Genomic DNA, 15032 nt, shown 5'->3' with positions numbered 1-15032 from the left:
AGGATTGATCAGTACCAACATTTAATGCGTCAAGTTAACATACAAAACAAATGCTATTTTCAAAAGCTTTCTGAATGTGCTTAACATGCTATGCAGCTAATGTAAATGTTGTCTCTGACTGTTTACAGAGGCCCAAGCCATGTTGTTCTTTTATCTGAAAACTGCTTCTATTATAAACCGTATAGTCAGTTGACTGACTTTTTATGTTTTCTTTAACAACTCCTCACAGGGTGTCTGTTTGGTCTTAAAGTCTTTAAAAAAATTAGGTTTTAAAAGGTCTTAAAGGAACTGAAATTTACTATTGTTGGTCTTAAATTATTGTAATCAGGTCTTAATTTGACTTGGTCCATTAAAAACTATCCAATCATGCTAACATGCATTCAATCACCTACAATCCATCTTAAAAGAACTTTTAACCAAACTGTATTTACCAATTTGGCTTAATTATCATCCTTACAATGATGTTTGTTTAAAAGTTCTGAAAAAGCCTGTGTGCTCTCTGTATATTTATAGTCCATATATGGTGAGGGCACTCACCTGGACAGACTGTTTTGCATACATTTAATGTATTATAGTTTTTAAAAATTTGTATGTGAAATGTGTATGAATTCAACTAGGGTTTGCTTGTTTTGACAATTTTTTTTAAAACTTGTGGCTAAGAAATATCTTATTACAATATAATATATAATAAAAAAGGTCTGTATAAGTTTGAAATTTGATTCATAATGGTCTTAAAAAGTCTTAAATTTGACTTTGTGAAACCTGCTAAGATCATGCCTCAACAAGAGCTTAAATATATTCACTAATTGTTTAGAAAGTCTTGGTGCAAAACCTGCTACAGGTCATTTCTGACATTTTAACATTCACATGTTTTGTTGTTTCTGGAGTGTCAGAATATGCTTAAATGCTTCGCCCTCTTCGGGAAGGCAGCAGCTCATTTGCACTGCAACTGTGTTTTTGCTTACAAGCAAATAGCTTCAAATTGGACAAGGCCGATATTTTCAGCTGAGACTTTTCTTCACACTTTCTGGGGATTTATTTGACATCTTATGAAAAGCAACATAAAATGTCCCCTTTAAATGAAGTCCAGGCTTATCAGTTTAAACATTCGATCGGTTCTCAAATGCGATCTGTTCTAAAGCTAGGCCTAAATGAAGCTACATGATCCATATCTTTCAGACTGTTTTGGAGTTTCATGCTGCCTCTGTAAAACGGTGGTAGACGGCAAAGATGAAGAAGAGTTATTGCAGCGAGAGAGAAAAAAGGCAGACAGCCTTCACATCTCCGCCATCCTTTTCATGGCAAAAAATAATAAAGTCACCAGATACAGCTCTGTCAGATGTTTGCCAGCATTTTCTGTGGAATGTGAAGCATTCTTTTTTTTCACAGCAATGAACAGTTTCATCAGGCAGCAGTAAGCAATGTAACGGTCGTCATGGAAGGCAACAACTGGCTTGAATTATTCTGAAATCTCCCTTATTAACACATTGGATATCAGACGAGAAGCAGCGGCCAAGAAGAGAGAAAGTTGAAGGAGGAGTTGCTGTGGAAAAGCGAGGGGACGTTTAGCTGCTAAATGACGGATACTTTACGCCCGGCCACAAGACGTCTCGGCACAGTCAGCCCGTGGAAGGTGGGCAACGGCTGAGTGAGCGTCCAAAGCCCAGGTAATCCCCTCCAAACTGGACGGAAAATCAAACCCTGCCCCTGAGAATTTCCACTCCAGAAGATGGCAAAAAATAACCTGACCTGAAGATGGATCATTCCCTTGATGTCTCACCACCCTTGCACCAATATATATGTGCAGAAAAACTGAAAGGGAAAACTGACATCCTAGGAAAATACACAACAGAAAAAAATAGGCAAAAATAAAGCATTTTGATGAGTGTAGTTTATGGGAACTAAACTTAACCACTGCATGTGTTTAAAGCACATTTACGGGTTACTACAAAAAGCAAAATAAATGACTTTAGAATGATTTTAGACCACAAAAATGTGGTCACACTGTGATGCATAATAAATGTATACTTAATAGGGTTGCACGGTTTACTGGTACTATGGTAGTATTGCAATACTATGGCTCCAAAATACTGGTGGTGCCACTGTAGTTTGTAAACTGTTGCATAGTCATTAACCTCTATCTACAATAGATAATGTTGGATGTGGAGGAGTCACTAAAATGCTTACATGTTTGTGCAACAGTAGATCATTTTAATTTTATAGTCTGTGAAGCCCTTTAAGGTTGCATGTTTTCTGACGTTTCAAACTCGCATCTGAATCGGTTCATTTCTGTTCCTCTCAATATGATTTAGTAACAACAATCGCGGCAATCTCTTAAAAATAACAACTCACAAAGTGAAATTTTTAATTGCTTTAGCTTGTTACCTTTCTAAAAAAAAAAAAAAAAACAATAGATGAAAAACCCAAAATAGCAACAGGAAACATTGAAACAATTTTTGACCACTTCATAGAGCCTGATTTTGTGGGGACACTGCTATATTTGTAACGTTATTAATTATTAACGTAATTATTACGTTATTAATTTGTATCGTTGTTTTAATGTATGTTTTGTTGTTCAGTTATTTACAAAATAAGCAAAAATAATCAATACATTTTAGGTGAAGTGACGTGCAAATAATATTTATTTCAATAATAGGGGAATTCTGAAATTAATTTAAGACTTGTTATAACATGTAAAATGTAGTATTTCTGACAAATTTCTTTATAATTTGAGTTATGAAATACAGTATCGCTATACTACTTGGATATTGTGATTCTTCAGCTGGTATAGAATCGTAAGATGAATTAATGGTATTGTGACAGCCCTAATACTAATATTCAACATTGTTTTCATATAATTATAATTATATATATATATATATATATATATATATATATATATATATATATATATATATATATATATATATATATATATATATATCGTACACAAATAGATATCAAATATGAGAATATATGTATCCAAACATACAGATTTTCATGTTGATAAAATGTTAGTTTCATATCTCATTGAAATGTAAATTAATTTCTCAATGTTTAAAACAAAACAAGGAACTCAAAATAAAATAAATAAATATACATAATTATTAAGACAATGTTATCAGTGAAATATTATCTTTAATGGTCACATACCATTGGACCCTATACTGTATCACTTGTTACTAATGTTCTCTGAATGACTGAATTACTATTTGAGATAATTCATATCAGTATCAGCTCCCATCGAAGCACATTCTGTCATCTGTGATGAGCAGGACATCTGTCTTTGGCAGTGAAAGTCAATCCATCTCTCCATAACATTTCACAAAGTTTCCATATAGTTAAAATTTTCCTTTGCTTTGACTGACACAAAATGTTAGAGGTGCATCACATCGCATCCACTTTAGCAATTACATTATCACACAAATGTGCTAATCATTTTTTCTGCATGAAGGCCAACTTTTAATTAGCCCGAAGCGGGCCGCGTTCTCTGGAGGCACATTTTACCCTCTCTGCTATTCAGAGCCTTGGCTCACAGACTCGCAGCCTTTTTGAGCCTGATTGGAGCTTAGCGCCTGTTTTCCCCCTGTCGGAGAGAGCAGAGGGTGAGATACGGATGAGTAAACATCCCTCGTTTTTATTTAGGGGTTCAAATCCCCTTCGCAGGATAAGTGGATGTGCTTTAGCTATTTTAAGGTGGTGTGTTTGTGTGTGCAGTGAGATGCTAAAGAGCACAGTGCTTGTTACCGTCTTGTTCTGGGGCCTAAAAATAAAAGACCTTTTCTTCTGCCCATTGGCCTATATATTTCGGGCATATCTTAGCTGTTAAATTGAATACTTGGACAAGTATGTTAGTATTTATTTCTCTAAGGAAGAGTGAGCCTGGGGTGCAATATATCAGTATTGATGACATGTACAGGGCTCAACATATGAGTATAACCCTCAGAAATCTCTTATTGAGATTAATATTTTCTATAGGAAGCTTTACAATCTGATCTTTGCGCATATGCATTAGATTAGTCGGTACTGAAGCCGGGAGCTAGTTTAACAAAATAACTTATGATAACGGTCCAAAATCAGTACACCCAAATTTAAATGTTAGGGGAAAAAATTAAATAATAAAAAATAAATAAATAAGAGCAAAATTCAAGAAAAACAAACAAAAAAATGTATAAAATTTTGTAGAATTTTTTTAGTTTATTTTTTCTCCAATATTTCACATGAATCCAATTGCATTATCTTTCTATTTATAAGGATGTTTTGTGACTTAAATATTATTTGAATAAATATATTTGTTTATTAAATCTGTTTTGTTCAAATGCACCAAAATATATGACCTATATTCACTAATAAAATTAATAAAAATCAAAATTTTCTAAATGGGGTGTACTCATTAATATTCAGCACTGTATATGGCGTAAATATATATATATATATATATATATATATATATATATATATATATATATATATATATATATATATATATATATATTTATAATAATATAAATAATCGAGCATGTACTCGGGTTCAGTTATTGAGCTTTAATCTCTAGCATGCAATTTGTTTAATTCATACTTGAGGCCAGAGGGCACCCTCTCACACAAAGTCCACAAGGGATGTTCAGAGGAGTAATAACACTAAAAATTCAATCTCTAATAGAATGCATTAGTGCCTTTTCACTTTACCAGATGTCATATTTTAGTCTTTCTTAATTATTATTGCTAGTTTTAGTCTAGTTTTAATCAATAAAAAGTCTGATTTAGTCAATGAACATTTGACATTAGTCTTAAAATTATTATAAAAAAACCTTACAGTCAATCTTCTCTGTTCAAAACTGCATTCTTTTTTCCCACAAAAATGGTTAATCTCTTTTAAGATTTATCTGTTCATTAATGGGTTCGTCAGCAGCAGTGGTTAGAGTACTATACAACTGACTATTAGGGTGCTTTCACATGTAAATTTTTGTTTCAGAACCTTTTGCCTAGTTAGCGTGGCAAAACTGTCAGTGAGGAAGACAGCTCTGGGGAAAAAACTGTTCCTTAGTCTGGTGGTTTTTGTCCGGGGAAGCCTGAAGCGCCTGCCTGAAGGCAGCAGTGAAAACAGTCTGTGAGCAGGGTGAGAGGTGTCCTTAAGAATACTACGTGCTTGGCACAGACAGTGGCTGGCAGTGTGGTCCCTGCGATGCATTGGGCAATTTTCACCACCCGCTGCAGTGGCTTACGTTCAGCAACTGAGCAGCTTCCATACCAGACTGTGACGCAGTAGGTCAGGATGCTTTCTATAGTGCAGCGGTAGAAGTTCACCAAGACGGCTGATGAAAGCTGGTTCTTCCTTAAGAAAAATAGGTGCTGGTGAGCCTTCTTGACAGGCTGGAGGTGTTGGTGGTCCAGGAAAGGTCCTTTGAGATGTGGGTACAGGAACTTGAAGGATGAGACAGGCTCAACGGCCATCCCATTGATGTGGATGGGATCATGTGAGCCTGTTCGTCCCTTTCTGAAGTCCACAATGAGCTCCTTGGTCTTGTTGGTGTTAAGGAGCAGATTATTGTCTGTGCACCAAGTGGCCAGATGTTGTATCTCCTCTCTGTATGCAGTCTTATCATTATTGCCGATTAGACCAATCACTGTGGTGTTTTCTGCAAATTTGATAATGGTGTTGGATCTGTTCACAGGCCTACAGTCGATGGTAAAAAGGTAGTAGAGGAAAGGGCTCAGCACACAGCCCTGTGGTACACCAGTGTTGAGTGTGACGGTGGTGGAGCAGATGTGGCCTGATCTAACATTCTGGGGTCTGTTAGTCAGAAAGTCCATAACCCAGTTGCAGAGAGACGTGTCGATATCATATTATAATATTTTGTATTAGGCCTATTGTCTTGTTCATTTTTACACCGACACCTCAAAAGAAAGATCAGCATTGATCTGCTTCATGATCTGACTGCAGTCTCAGTTCATCTGTTATTTCTACCTATATTTTAAGTCTATAATGCATAATTCTACCCAATGTGTTTAAATAGATTGATTGATTCAATAGTAGATTTTTTACAACACTCTTGACAACTAAAATGAGGCTATGTGTGAGAAAGTCTTACCTCTCTGATTTATATTTAGTGACCATGTCGATGGGGGTCTAAATTAAAGTGCACCTTTTCGCTTAAACTGTCTTATTGCTTATCTCCATAAATTAAAATAACGACACATGACAGCTGTGTGTGAATCTGTGAGACCCCAAAACTCGCATGTGGCTTATTGGAAAGATTTTGGTCCGTTTAGAAACTTTGCAGTGTGAAAGCAAACCGCACCATAAACAAATATAAACATTGTAACAATTTGAATCCCTGTTTCTGAACAAAAGAATCAATCTACATGTGTGAAAGCACCTTTAAACATCAATTGTTTAACTTTTTTGTTGTACCCAAGTTGATATTTTTTTTACTTTTAAACATGCTCATGTTGTATTTGATCCTGCATCACCATATAAGTTCATTGTGAGATCCCTATAGGTTTTTTCTATGAACATATTGGAACGTGTTGTATTTTATATATAGTGTAATACATTATTATCATGAGTTTTTTGGCAACAGTAATTGTGCTGTGAAAACTCTGAAATCGTAACAACCCTAGTGTGTATGTAGTGGTTTGTGGTTGTTTGTCTGCAAGCATTTATGTATGTTCACATGTGCTAAAGTGTATGTGTGTGTGTGTGTGTGCAGTCAGGGTCTCGGCCCAGTTTGAGACAGCTGTAAGGCTTGTGGATTGTGAAGGTTATGATCACAGTGCTCTCATAAGGGCTTTATTTCAGCTCTGTCCAGCCCCCCTCAGCCGACAGACAGGTGGACCTTGGGTTTAGTTTCAGAACTTTCCCCCTCCCCCTTTCCTTTTTTTGTTTCTTTTTTTTTTGTTTCTTTTCTTTTTTCATTAATCCGCCAGTGCAGAGGCCGATGGTAGTGATTGCCGGGGTGGCCCGGTCAGCCGAGACCCTGCTGTGATGGGTAGTAGGTGGGCCGGCATGTCAATCATTTGACATTTCCTCTGGGGTAAATCAACACGCTCGTCCTGTCACCATCACTGTTCTGCTGAAACACTGTACAGGACGTTCATGATTTAAATAGTGCACCGTGTGTGTACACATGCCAGCGTTTGTTTGTGTGTGGAGACGCGTGTTTTCACTCGAGCCTCTGCATTTCATTTGCAGACGGTGTGTGTGTGTGTGTGTGTGTGTGTATGTGGAGGGTATGTCCTGGGTTTAGTGTCATTGATCTTCTCCCAGATCTCCCCTTGAGTGAAATTAAAGCAGGCAGACTTTTTAGGAAGGGTATGTGTGTCCAAAAAGACTGTACAATAGTAGTATTTTTTTTCAGTGTGATGTCTTTGAGTGTGTGTTATATTTTTAGCCTTTTATCTTCGATTGAATGGTGTGAGAGTAGACAGAAAAACAATGGGAAAAAAGGAAGTAGACCAGATTAAGGACGGACCTCAAATGTTTTCCATAATGCTATAAATCCAGTTTGTTTTTATGTTGATGTCTGTCTTTTGTCCCAATAAAAATGAAACAACCCAAACGGAACTTTTATGTTTTAGGCACATTGATAAATGATGCATTTTCATTTTTGTGTCAGTATTATAAATATTATGCAAAAATAAAAGGTGCTTTGTAACAATTTGGTACTTATTGTTTCATAATTTATGACATGTTTTTTTGTTTTTATATGCTTATATAATTGCATTTATGGGACCATGATTTAAACTCCGCAAAAATATATCTCTGCAATGGCTTTGTTGACATTTTCTTGTAGTTTATATCAGCATAGTGTCTGGATTTTTTATTTTTACATATTTACATATTTTGCAGTTTTACATAATTACATTTTTTACATTTTTACTAGCACTGTCAAAATGAGTGTGTTAACGCATGCGATTAATTTAAAATATTTACCTCGTAAAAAAATGAATACAATTAACGCAGTTACAGTTTGTCTTTTTTTCCCTGTTGTGGCCGATGTGTGATCAACATGCAAAGAAATATGGATAAAACCAAGGAAGCACCTTTTGAAGGCAAGTTTCAATATAAGACAATTAATGTCGCATGACCAGGCTATCCAGCGTTTCCTCCAGAGTTTTATGCAATTTCAAGTGATTCATTTTTAACTTTCGACTTTTGTTTTAATGGAATTTGATACCGCATGGCGAACACATTTCATGACTCGGTGGTCCTTTAAGGCAATCAAAATTGCTGTGGTAGACTCTTAATAAGAGTATTATCTTAATCATATTAAAATCGGAGTATTGGTGTTCATGTAAATGCACTCAGAAAGTGCCAGATGAAGTCGCGAGCTGTCAAAGACAGCGCATTCCTCTGCCTTTCAGCATCCTTGTGAAATACAGCCATACATTAGAACGCTTAGTTTAAGCAAATTTGATGAACTCAATCATGCGTGTTGAATCTGAAGGGAGTCGCTCCGGCTGCCCTGTCCTGCGCTCGTTCTGCGTGTGTGTGTATGTGTGTGCGTGCGCATTTCTTAGCAACAAACCTGCCTAAACCAAACCTGCCTAAACGTCATTGTCCGTAGCAAAATCAAAAAGTTACGAATTGTCGTGAGATTGCGTTAAACTCACATCACTCAAAAAAAAGGTCCACATTGTCCCCAGATAATGTCAACAGACTGGACTGTTTTAGAAACTGGCTGAATGTAAAGGAGGACTAAGCAAAATTGTTTCTACTTTATAATTAATGTTCTCAACTCACAGCAATACAATTTTTCAATGAGTAAAATTGTTTGTATTGAATACTTTATTGTTATTATAATTTTTCATTTTCCATATTTGAAATGACTGTAATTTGACAATTTTTTGCAGTCCACTTTGAATCCAACTTGAAAATCAATGTTTGCTTTTTTGGCATTGATTGTTTTAAAATTCAAATGGCATTAACATCCCTGTGTTTTTATTTCTGTAATAAATATGGATGTAAAGACAGGATCTTGATGGTTTATTGTGGGTATGTTGTTTACATAAAGAAATCTGTGTTACAAGTTAAACAAAAATTCTAATAAACAATTATATTTTGAATTTAAATAGTTTTTGTTGTGCGCTTACATTAATTTTACATTTAAATAGCCAAAATTACAAGTTTCAGTCTTTCAAATGTGATTAATCGCGATTAATCACATAATTTATATATATATATATATATATATATATATATATATATATATATATATATATATATATATATATATATATATATATATATAATCTTTTTCTTTATACTAGGTAAAACCCATTGAGATCAAGATCTCATTACATGACTTATGAAAAATAATAATAAATAAAAAGTATAGATAATATAAAATTACAGTTTAGTTTGCAATATTGCAATATGTTAAAAACCCATACATTGAAAAATAGACTGTTGTTTGTTATTAGGGATAGAGCGAAATTGATTGGGATGAGCTCAGATATTTTTGGTTCGGACTGAAGAGTATTCCAGGATGACGGGGCGACATGACTAAAGACTCGCCTCCGCATTTCAATTTAAACCTGGGGAACAGTCAAATGATGATTCACTTGAATGTAAGGCATAATGGCTTTTTGACTATGATGTTGCAGACACGAATGTTTACAAGCTTTAAGAGAAAAGCAGGATGCATTTCGATAGTAAAAGCCAAGCTTAACTCTCAATTTGAGAACCAAATTTGCTACGTGTGCTTTGAAGAAAAGCTTCTGATTAAGTAATAAGCCTAAATACTTATAGCTGGACACAAAATGTATTTGTTCACCTTGGGCAGTGGTAATTAATTAATGTTTGATTCAGCAAACGGGTGAAACAATCAGTAAATATCATTAAGTGGCTCAATGGGTAGCAATGTTGCCTTAAAGCAAGAAGGTCGCTGGTTCGGACCTCAGCTGGGTCAGTTGGCATTTCTGTGTGGAGTTTGTGTGTTCTCCCTGTGTTTGCGTGGGTTCCCTCTGGGTGCTTCGGTTTCCCCCACAGTCCAAAGACATGCGGTACAGGTGAATTGGATAAGCTAAATTGGTCATAGTGTATGTGTGAATGAGAGTGTATGGGTGTTTCCAAGTGATGGATTGCAGCTGGAAGGGCATCCACTGCATAAAACAAATGGTGGATAAGTTGGCGGTTCATTCCACTGTGGTGACCTCTAATTAATAAAGGGACAAAGCCGAAAAGAAAATGAATGAATAAATGAATGAATATTAATAATAATAATAATAATAATAATAATAATAATAATAATAATAATTATTATTATTATTATTATTATTATTATTATTATTATTATTATTATTATTATTATTATTATATTATTATTGTTATTATTGTTGTTATTGTTATTATTATTATTATGTTATAACAAAACATTGTTATGATTTCAGATTTCTGAATTCAGTTTTTAATATTGCTAATAATAACAGATATACAGTACTTTTAACAGAAACATACACTTTTTTAATTAAGTATTGAAGTTTTTTTATTCTTACACTAATACATATTAACTACAAATTAAATTCTACCTTTTTTTTTGCTTTCTCTTTTTTTTTTAATAAATGTGAGAGAAATTCAATGAGCTACTGTGCCATTCTCTAATGGAAATAAGATGTCTTTAATATGCAAGAGCAGAGCACAGCAGTCCTTAATGAAAAGCTTGTCAACCATCAGGTCACAGGATGTTGTTAAATGTCAGCCGTGGTGAATGTGACTTCAAGAGGATCCTAATTTAATTTTAAAACCCTCTACGCTGAAGTGCCTCCATTGTTTAAAAAAAAAAAAAATCAGTGTTGTACAACTAAGCAAGAAGTTTCACACCTTTTTATTAATATTATTACATTGAAATTAAGTTTGCAGAATTCCTCTCTCTCACAATGAAAGTCCAGCCCCGGTGGTCTTGCCAATGACATTGCTTGTCATCTCTCAAGTAATTAATCTGTGAGGTGTGTTGAAAACTGTTAAACCAAATGGCCTTGCAGCAAAAATAATCAAACTAGGAAGTTCTCTGAGCTGATACAGTTCTACTTTCTTCCAATTTTTAAAACACATTCATGTGCTGGCGCATGTGTCTCTTGCTAAGTTTGTGTGTATGCATGCAAAGTTTCCTCCGCGTTATTCATGTGCATCCCACTTTGGGATGTAGAAGATTTGAGATGTACAATCTCGATGATTAAAGCCTTGTGATTTATTTTCCATCAATTGACAACAGGCAGGGTTCAAGCATTAATCTGTTCTCTCATTCCCCTTATTGTGCTGGCGCAGCGCTGGGTTTGACATTTCAGCGCTGAATGCTTAAATGTGTTTCTCATTGGAGCGGGACTCTGAGCCACACAGAGTTTCACGCATGCTTCCCTTTGAAATTGGGAGCACGTCTGCGCAAAAAAACACAAACAAATGTTCGCCACCAAGCACGTTCAAGTTGTTGCCGACAAACCGCCGATGCACATGACGTGCATAAATATCTCGCATGCGACATGTTTTTGGAATTAAAATATTAGAATGCATCTCAGAAAAAGATCTACTCATAAACATGGATCCTTTTTTTTGGCATCGCCCTCTGAAAAGCGACATCTAGCGCACCGTTGCCTGTTATAGATGTGCGTACTGAAATGTGTTAGCAGTAAAATGTTGCTTCCAGAAGAACACATGGAAGTAGCACAGAAAAGTTACAGCCTTAGAAAAGCTAACAGGCTCGGTAACCAGTTTTTGGCACAGCATATGCTAGGGTTTGGTTTCTCAGCTTTCCTTCTTGAGGCCTTTAAAACTTTTTCTCTCTTGGTTTTACTAGCTCTCTGTTTTCCCTCTGCTATGTAAAATGTTTCATTAGTACCTCACGGATTCAAAGAGGGCGCAGATTTAGACCAGTCGTTGCTGTGGTTGTGAAGCAGTGCTGCTAATCCCTTTCACAAACACACATTAGAGATCACCGCACACTTTGAATCTGATATTTACAGCTATTTTGCTTCTCTTTTTTTAGTCAGACAGCCTTTTCTGGTATTATTTTGACTCTCGGCTTGGATCAAAAAACAAAACAAAAGTATAAGAAGGCAGACAAAATGAAAAGGCTTTCCTGGTATCAATCATGATTGTTTTGAGCAACATCTGCTGGTAGCACAACCTGCTAATTTGTCACAGGTTGAAGCAGAGAATGCTATAGACATGCTAGCAGTAGACGACTGGGTCTGTGCATTGACTGCTTTGCTACACCCCTTTCCTGTCTGTTATATAGCCCACTGCTAACCTGCACACTTAACCCCACTAACACTTTTTCACGACCCCCTAGGCCACAGACCTAAAGCGTTTGTGTCAAGTCAGATTAAGTTAACATTTTGTCAGCTCTATAGCCTAAACAGAGGTTATGAACACTATACCGCTTGTTCCACGCAAAGATTCCAAACTTGCAACTTGATAAGTTGGATATGGTCAGCAGTAAGGTCAACAGAAATGGCCGTGTAATGTTTAGAAATGTGATCTGAAGTAATGCTTATAAGGAATATCATGCTATTTTTGGTATACAGTGGAGATCAATATTATAGAATAGCTCCACTAATCCTCATTTCGTTTAAAATCCCAAAAACCTTTGTTTGTTTTGGAAACATAAATTAAAGGGCACCTATGATGAAAATCCTTTTTTTTGAAGCTGTTTGGATAGAACTATGTGTGGGTATTGTGTGTCCACAGTCATACTGAGGTGATATTAAGACAATAACTCCTTTCCTGACAATAACTTAATTTCCTGACGTTAAAATAGGATCGAAATCCCTCCTATTTTGAGGCCTACCACAATGTGACATAGAACTGCGGTTTTCCTGCACACCAGTTTGATTGACAGCTGCATAATCAAATGTCTCTATAGTAAGGCATATAATCATATTAACGAGACAGAGCATACACAAAGCAACTAGAAATAAAAGATCATTTCGGCTCTCTGTGATCATCAAACATCATCAAATGTGATCAAGAATGAGTTTTACAAATTTAAAATGTTTTTCAAACAGTGCATGTGTGTAATGAGTTACAGCAATTTTACATTTTTTATCACCACAGCCGCATATCAGTACAATTATAAAAGATGAGTCAATCCCGGTTTGTCAACTTTATACATTAACATAACGAAAATCCATACAGCGGTGGATATTAACGTGAATCCTGTCACATTTGCCATGCAAAAACAGTGCAAAGTTAAATGCGCCCGCTGTGTGTGTGTGTGTGTTTGTGTGTGACTCATTGAAAGGCTTAAATGAACTCCACAACTAATCAAAGCAATTAAATATTCATTGGGAAAGTTCTTACTGTAGTATTTCTCACAAACGTTACATGATATCTGCTTCATGTCTGTCTGTTTATCTGATACAGCCGAGGCGGAGATTGAGGCACACTCTGACAGGCATGTGGGAACAGTGGGTGGAGGGAACTAGCATTAAAGGGCCATGAAACCCCCTCGTTTCAGCAGTGTGTTTTCACACCTCTACTTTGGAAAAAGTCAGAAAAGTGGGCGTGTCCAGCTCTGTTTAGGGGGGAGTGTCGGAGGAAGAAAAGAGGCTTGGTGTGGGAGTGTCTATTTGGGCGCGCTAAATTTCAAAGTCAAAACACACACCCACAGCGGACAATGTGACTGTGTTTACATGTACATCTGTAGTCGAATTATTTGCCAAATGATTAAATGGTGGACTTTAACTGCAGTTTGGCTCTTTCATTCAGGGAATTCATTAATGTCCCTCCCGACAAACGTGATATTTGATTCGAGGCGCTGCTCTAAGCGTGTATTTTTCATGCAATGTTTGATACCGCACGGCGAATGAGAGAAAAAAAAACTCAGCTTTTCCCGGAAACTTAGATACACACGGCAGGTAGCGTCAGAAAGCTGCGTGTGTTATTCCGGTCACAAAATCCTACACGAGGTTATAGTTTGGTTGTAACTGTTAGTGCTAACTATTGCACTCGGTGCAATAGTTTGTTTGATACGAATAAAATACGAACTGAATAAACAAAGAGCACTGGTCGCTCACTTACCAAATCTGTAGAGACAGGACAATCACCAGCAACTAGAGCCGCGTCTTTATTTAGAGGATACTACAAGCGAATCTGGATCTCAGTGTTTGCAGATGAGAACAGCTCTCAGGTAAACAATAATCCTCCTTAGACACGTAAGTTATTGTTGTCGAGCGTCGCGTACACTGTAATCCACACGTGAGTCTGAGCTCTCACAGAGAGAAAATGAAAACAAAACTTAACTGCAGCAAACTATAAAAGCAACACTTCACACTTGTTTTGCCAACACAACGTGGCGTCTTTGCCGTCTAAACTCTGACAGTAATGAATATTAATGAAGTTGCACAATAGAGCGCGCTGATTGATTTGAACCAAGCCTTACTCATGCATTAATGCAACACACTGTAAGACGTAATAAGACTCACTCTGGCACAGACGTCCAGTCTGCACGCTGGAATACAACGCTATTATGTCATGACCGTGACGCAGCTTCAAAAATTCGTTTTAAACCGGAAGTACGAATTTGCTTGAAATAAAGCAAAAACAACCAATTTACACTTTTTAGTGAAATATAGGTGTCCTAATAGTGTTTTTAGCAGTGTGGGACACATATACGACTGTCAACAGCTCAAAAAATGTGTTCTGGTGTTTCGTGACCCTTTAAAGACACAGACAACAAAAACAGCTACATTGTGTTCAGAGCAGAAAATTCCAATATTCTGAAAGGTATAATAAATAATCTAATGGGTTTTTTTTTTGTGCTGAGACTTTACAGACACAATCTGAAGACACAAAAGACTTATCTTAAATAACAGGTGCCCTTTAAGATATTTTAGATGAAATCTGACGGCTTTCTCATTTTCTAGTGACAACAATGGTCAAAATGCTCTTCTTCTTCCATCATCAAAATGCTCCAACAAAATCTCTTTCAAAATGCAGAAAAATACCCAAAACATCTTCAAACAGACCATATGCCGTAAGTGGTGCAATTTGAATATTATGAAGCTGCGAGAACACCTTTGTGTGCACATAA

At 36.2% G+C, this 15032-nt stretch overlaps 1 non-coding gene across 6 annotated transcripts in view; it reads left to right on the top strand.

The window, feature by feature from the left end:
- LOC147834000 (uncharacterized) overlaps positions 1 to 15032 on the top strand; it is a 146244-nt gene that overhangs the window by 85920 nt on the left and 45292 nt on the right. For 2 of the 6 annotated variants that reach the window (XR_015507795.1, XR_015507800.1), the window contains exon 5: positions 1390 to 2391. The exons of the other annotated variants lie outside the window; for them this stretch is intronic. This is a non-coding gene — a transcript (uncharacterized LOC147834000). Of the gene's footprint in view, positions 1 to 1389; positions 2392 to 15032 lie in introns of those variants that run through there. 6 annotated transcript variants of the gene reach the window in all.

The sequence above is a fragment of the Danio rerio genome, chromosome 14 (assembly GCF_052040795.2).
Source record: "Danio rerio strain M-AB ecotype USA chromosome 14, GRCz13ab, whole genome shotgun sequence".
In the NCBI taxonomy this organism is placed as follows: domain Eukaryota; kingdom Metazoa; phylum Chordata; class Actinopteri; order Cypriniformes; family Danionidae; genus Danio; species Danio rerio.
The sequence above is the reverse complement of the archived record's forward strand: the minus strand, read 5'-3'. Positions and strand labels throughout refer to the sequence as shown.